The sequence below is a fragment of the Canis lupus genome, chromosome 19, assembly GCF_011100685.1.
Source record: "Canis lupus familiaris isolate Mischka breed German Shepherd chromosome 19, alternate assembly UU_Cfam_GSD_1.0, whole genome shotgun sequence".
Classification (NCBI taxonomy): domain Eukaryota; kingdom Metazoa; phylum Chordata; class Mammalia; order Carnivora; family Canidae; genus Canis; species Canis lupus.
In genome coordinates, this window is record NC_049240.1 from 35926844 (window position 1) to 35933059 (window position 6216).

At 34.7% G+C, this 6216-nt stretch overlaps 2 protein-coding genes across 4 annotated transcripts in view; one reads left to right on the forward strand and one right to left on the reverse strand.

Moving 5' to 3' along the window:
* The window catches only part of LOC111091159, a 96859-nt gene extending 92187 nt beyond the window's left edge, over positions 1-4672 (forward strand). For both annotated transcript variants that reach the window (XR_005374142.1, XR_005374152.1), the window contains one exon: positions 3975-4672. The gene's annotated coding sequence lies outside the window, so the exon portion shown is untranslated. The remainder of the gene's footprint in view (positions 1-3974) is intronic.
* The window catches only part of DPP10 (dipeptidyl peptidase like 10), a 1276525-nt gene that overhangs the window by 1029071 nt on the left and 241238 nt on the right, over positions 1-6216 (reverse strand). The window lies entirely within an intron of this gene.

The following is a 6216-nucleotide window of genomic DNA, read 5'->3' on the forward strand; positions in this document are numbered from 1 at the left end:
TATAGTAGAGAACTTCTGTAAATAATAATCACAATCCACGAGCAGAAATGAAATAAAAGCAGGGGGGAAGAGAAATGAGGAGAAGGAACCATTCTCCAGCACACGTCCAGACGTCGGTTAACCACCACATCTTTAGGCGGTGAAGTAGGGGAATCCAGGGATAGTATAGTTCCAAACTTTTCCCATAGCTGTACAAGTAAGTCCTATCGTAATAAAGGGTTAGTGTGAAAACAATGTCTATTTTTTTTTAAATCTTCATAGCTCCTAGTTGGAAGTGAAAAAGTATTCCCTATCATTGTAATTAACCCATTTGTTTAATTCTCACTCTAAAGCATAAGGGCTTAGAAAGTAAAATGATAACTGACTACAACAAAAACCTACTCAATATAATGTGATTCATTTATCATGGTAAAGTTTATTACAAATGCTAAAATACAAGAAGTGAAACACTCCGTATCTTTTATTTTAGGAAGCTTTCACTTTATAAATCACATGTAAAAATATTGGTGGTTGGGTGTGCCTTTTGCAAGATGTTACTTTATCTTCCTCACGTAAATAACCACTCTCATGAATCTCAATCAGGCTGGAGTTATTGCAGTGATCATCAGATTAAACATGCTTTCATTTGCTCCGAAATGAAAACAGATCTATTTTAGCACAATATATTACAAATCATCTAATGTATTCCAGACTGTTATCTGCAGTTTATATAGAAACAAACACTATACTCCTTTAACTGTATTGATTCACTAAGGAGACAAACATCGACATCATCATTTAGCAGCTCTTAACTGCAGGCAGGTTTTTAACCCTTGATTTTCAGTTTCTTCATCTGTACAATGCAGACACTATCTTAGTGGTTTGTGATGATTCATTGGCATAATCTACACATGTGGTCACCAGCATAATACTCAGTGCAGAATAGGAGATCAATAAATGTTAGTTTTTTTTTCCCATTAGAAAATACACTATAAGATCCATTTCAACCCTCAAATAATTGGTCATTTATTTCCTTGACCTTATTCATCCAAAAATAAAGACAGACCTTAATTGTCATTTTCTCTACAAGAAGTTCAAATCCAGTAACTATAAAAGGACTTAAATACAGAAGGGAAGTCCTATCCAAACGTGCAATAACAACTCCATATTTTGTTTTTTGCTTATATATTCCAGAATGATGGTAATAATTAAATAATCTTGCCTAGACAGTTATCTTCAATGTGCAATATTTAGCATAGGATAAAGTCAAACACTCATCTTTGATCATTACCAAAAATACAAGTTGAAAAGTGAGGCTAAGGAGGTGGTAGGGGGCAGATAATTCAGAACAAGATAACACTATTTAGTTAGATAACAGACTCTAAGACTCTAAGCTTCAGACTGGGACCAGGGGAAGATGTGTATAAAATCTGGTCCCGCTAATTCAAACTGTGTAGCCTTGGGGAAAGTACTTTTTCTCTCTGAGCCTCAGTTAAATGGGTATAATAAACAAAGTCATATCTTTAATGTTTGATATTTAAAATGTTCTGTCCATGGAAGGTCCTGAGTAGTGAAATACATTTTTCAATTTTTTTTAATTAAAGGGAAGATTATGATGGATCAATTTCAAGAGAATGATCCATCCTGGAGGATCTAGTTCTATGAGAGAGAGATATACATATAGATAGCCTGGAGCCTTACTCAAATTTTGGTCCAATTTAACAGCATTGGCAAAACCTGCAAGCTTGCTGGGAATGCCGAATCTTAGGCTTCATTTCATCCTATGAATTATAAATTTAACAGGAATTTTAGTAAGATTCTTAGATACTTTGGATACACAATGAACTTATAGAGTGCCTGACATAGAGATGCTTTTAATGGTAATTGTTTCATGAGTTATGGCTATAACGGTGTGTATGTGCATAATTATATATAAAATGTCATATAACAGTACACCAATATTTGACTAGTTGAACTGAAATCCTTTATAACCAGTAGTGCTTGCCATAAAACATAAAGTTGCAGGACACCTGGGTACCTCAGGAATTGAGCGTCTGCCTTAGGCTCAGGGCATAATCCCAGGGTCCTGGGATCGAATCCTGTATTAGGCTCCCCACAGGGGCCTGCTTCTCTCACTGCCTATGTCTCTGCCTCTCTCATGAATAAATAAATAAAGCTCTTTAAAAAAAAGGTAAAGTTGGCATGTTAAATAGCTTTAGTTGTTATCTGCAGAAGCAGCCAATGTCTTATGAAGAGTTAAAAATGTTTGGTGATACTAACTGGAAAATAAAAGTAAAAACTGAAATTATAGAGTATTGCCATTCCATAGGATAAGATTAATCTACCTCTTTATGTACCATTCCTTGTCTGTGCAGATCAGTATTGTTTCAAAGAATTCTCCAAGACAATCTATATCACAGTCACACAGGGATCAATTAAAAGTGCAAATTCTCTGGTACCAAATTCCCCAAATATGGTTAATCAGAATTCTTAGGGATTAAGAGTCAGAAGATAGGATATACATACTCATGTTTTCTCTTTTAAAAAGATGCTTAAAAAATATTAATGGCTTGTTCCTACCCTCAAAACTTCTAACTTAATTTATTTGAGTGTGGGTTGAGCATTGGCATTTTTTAAAAGCTCCCCAGGCAATTCTAATGTAAAGTCAAGGTTAAGAATATCATTTTCTTTTCTTCTTTTTTGTTTGTTGATATTTTATTTTTAATTGTTGAAAATGGTATCGTATTCATATTGTTTTAATGTGCATTTCTTTTAAAATTTATTTTTATTTTTTTACATTTTTAAAATTTAAATTCAATTTGCCAACATATAGTACTGTGCTCATCCTATCAAGTGCCCTCCTCAGTACCCATCACCCAGTTACCCCAACCCCCCCCCCAACTCACATCCCCTTCCATAACCTTTTGTTTCCCAGAGTTGGGTGTCTCTCATGGTTTGTCTCCCTCTCTAATATTACTCAGCTATCAGAAAAGATGAATACCCACCATTTGCTTTGATGTGGAAGGAACTGGAGGGTATTATGCTGAATAAAATAAGTCAATCGGAGAAGGACAATCATCATATGATTTCACTCATATGTGGAATATATGAAATAATGAAAGAGATCATAAGGGAAAGGAGGGGAACTAAGTGAGAATATTGTTTTCAATAGAGCTAAGCCTCATGGTTAGTATGAAGAATATCTCCATCAAGTTGTCCACTCCTGATGGTGAATTGTAAACTTTGACACTAGGTTAGAAGGACAGACTGTGCCTTAGGATCACACACATGTGGCTCTTTTAAAAATATATATATATATATTTATTTGTTTATTCATGAGAGAGAGAGAGAGAGAAAGGCAGAGACACAGGCAGAGGGAGAAGTAGGCTCCATGCAGGGAGCCTGATGCGGAACTCAATCCCCAGACTCCAGGATCATGCCCTGGGCCGAAGGCAGGCGCTAAACCGCTGAGCCACCCAGGGATCCCCACATGTGGCTCTTTATATTCAAACATACATTAGTCTCAAGCCTAAAGTTATGATACTGGTTAGGACTCATAATACTAAAACATTTGCTAAATAACTGACAATTTATCAAATCAATCCCCATTCAAACAGTTCTCCTTACCACTGACAATTATCTCTTCCCATTTTGTATTCAAAAAATATATCAAATGTTTAAAATACAAGAACAATTGGGTCAAATTATGGAACCTCACTTCTGCAAATGATCCAGGATTTCAGAAAAGTGATTATGAAGAACCACATGCAAAGCCATTGGCAAATGACTTTCCAACAGAGCTAGATGATTTAATAGGAAGAGATCAGGAAATTGACGTGGGAGGGTCATAAAAAGATAGTTCAGAAGAGAATTGTTTGAATTTCAAAAGATTAGGTGAAATGCTTGGGAAAACTGATGTACTAAAAAAAATTCTAAAAAGGACGCTTCTTTTTATTTTTTATTTTTTAAGATTTTATTTAATTTATCCATGACAGACACATGGAGAGTGGCAGAGACAGGCAGAGGGAGGAGCAGGCTCCATGCAGAGAGCCCAACGTGGGACCCGATCTCAGGACTCCAGGATCAGGCCCTTGGCCGAAGGCAGGAGCTAAACTGCTGAGCCACGCAGGCTGCCCTAAAAGGGATCCTTCTTATGAACACGCTGTGAAAGTTGTCCAGAGTGAAGTGTTACACTAACTTTAAACTCAGAAAAATATGCTGCTAGGATGAATTTATTTTTTGCTGGTTTCCAATAAGCATACATAGTTGCTATAACAACCTAAAGTTTATAGTATATAAAATAAAATTAATTGTTTTCAACATTTTTAGTTCCATCTTTTCTAGATGAAAACTTCAATAAGCACACTATGCAACATGTGGTCTGAGATCTGATGCATTTTACTGTCCTCGAAAATGAAAACTTTTCTGTATTTTTATCTCCTCCATAGTACCTATTACAACAAGGGATATCCAAAGTCTGGAATCATTGTCAGCACAAAGCCATTTAAAAATTTATCACCTGCTAGGATGGAATCTTTGTTGCCAACACCCACATGACTGGTTTATTTAAGAAAATAACAAAGTTGACAAGCTACACTGTACAAGATGTATCTTGTAACATTCATTTGTTTATTTTAAAAGAAGTTTTTTAGTAATATCTTAGAATACTTTTTCCTTTGCTCTGAACGTTAACTTGCAGTAAAATAAAAGAATCTAAAATATATTATGTCATTCACTGGCTCATTGTTGATTGTGGTAAAAATGGGAAATCAACAAAAATGTACTGTATTAGGAATGCTTCAGTGAAGTAAACACTTTCAGTTAATTGAATATTCTGAATCCATAAAAAATAATGTTATGAAGAGTTTACAAATATCAGAGAATTCTTATGTTATGATAGGTAAAATGAATAGACTATACACTACTTATTCAGTATGATTTTAATTGTACTATAAAACATATATATAACAAAAATATAACAATGTATGGAATAATGTGAATCATGTAGTGAGTCAAATAGGATTATGAAAGTTATTTTACTCCCATTTAAAATTTTCTTCCATACTTTTCAGATTTCTTAACATATTCCATGAAAAACTTCAATTATTAGCAAAATAAAAGACTTCCAAGTTCAAGTTCAAACTCAAGCAAGACAGCTGTTCTCAGCTTACAAGTCTAATTAATTCATAGAGATCCCTTGTTTCTTGACATGTTACAGTGCAATATAACTGTGATTTAAGAAATTCAAATTTGAGTACTCATAGATTCTAGTATGGTTATGCAATAAATCCACTAATGAACTTGTTTTTAATGCATATTTTAAAAATATGATCAAAATCTGTTATAATTAAATGATTGTATTCCACAGATTAGGAAAATGTATGTATGTGAAGCAATGTTTTTAATATGGCACTAGGAAAAAATAACAAAAAACAGAAACCAAATCAGTCATTAAATCTTCCCTGTTGGATGAGTTCTGAGTAGCAAATGCATGGTCTTAGGTTCTCCCTACCACTGTCAGTTACCATTACCTAAGGATCTGAATCAATATGTGAATTAGAAAATTTTTGCCCATCCTAGATACTGTGGAGCTATGGAAGGGGGAAAGATTTAAAATCAACAACACACCTCAGACTTGCAGGCTAGGTTGGGGGTAGAGAGGGTCTGTTGACAGACATAGGAACTTACAAGGTGTAATATGTCAAGCAAATTAAGTAGCCTACTGAGAAAGAGAGTGTTACATCTATCTTCTTACCCTTTGTACCCGCCTGATACAATACTTAAATCACAGTACCAAGCTGGTAGCAGATGGCTAATAATTCACTGAACAGCAGGTAATACAATAGAAAGATGTTGTTGGAGCTGGGAGGACCTTAGAACACAGGGAAGGGCTGATAACATTCTTTTTGACATCACTGTTGGGAATATCCCAGTACCAGAAATAAATGTAATTAAGAAAGAATCTGCATGTGGAGGAAAGGTCTCAATATTTTTATGAGAGTATGGACTGGTAAGTATTTCACAGGGCATTTAGCAATAAGAACTAATAAATTATTTGCAGAGGGCTGCTATAAATTACACAAAGTAACATATGCAGTTCCAAGAATCAAACAACCTCCCACAAACCCCCATGATAATTTTTGTGTTAGAAGAAAAAGAGTACAAAAAGTGTAACAAGAAAGGTCAACTGGGAAAGATATAGGTTCTCACTAGCTTACAAATTGAGTCTTCCAGAAA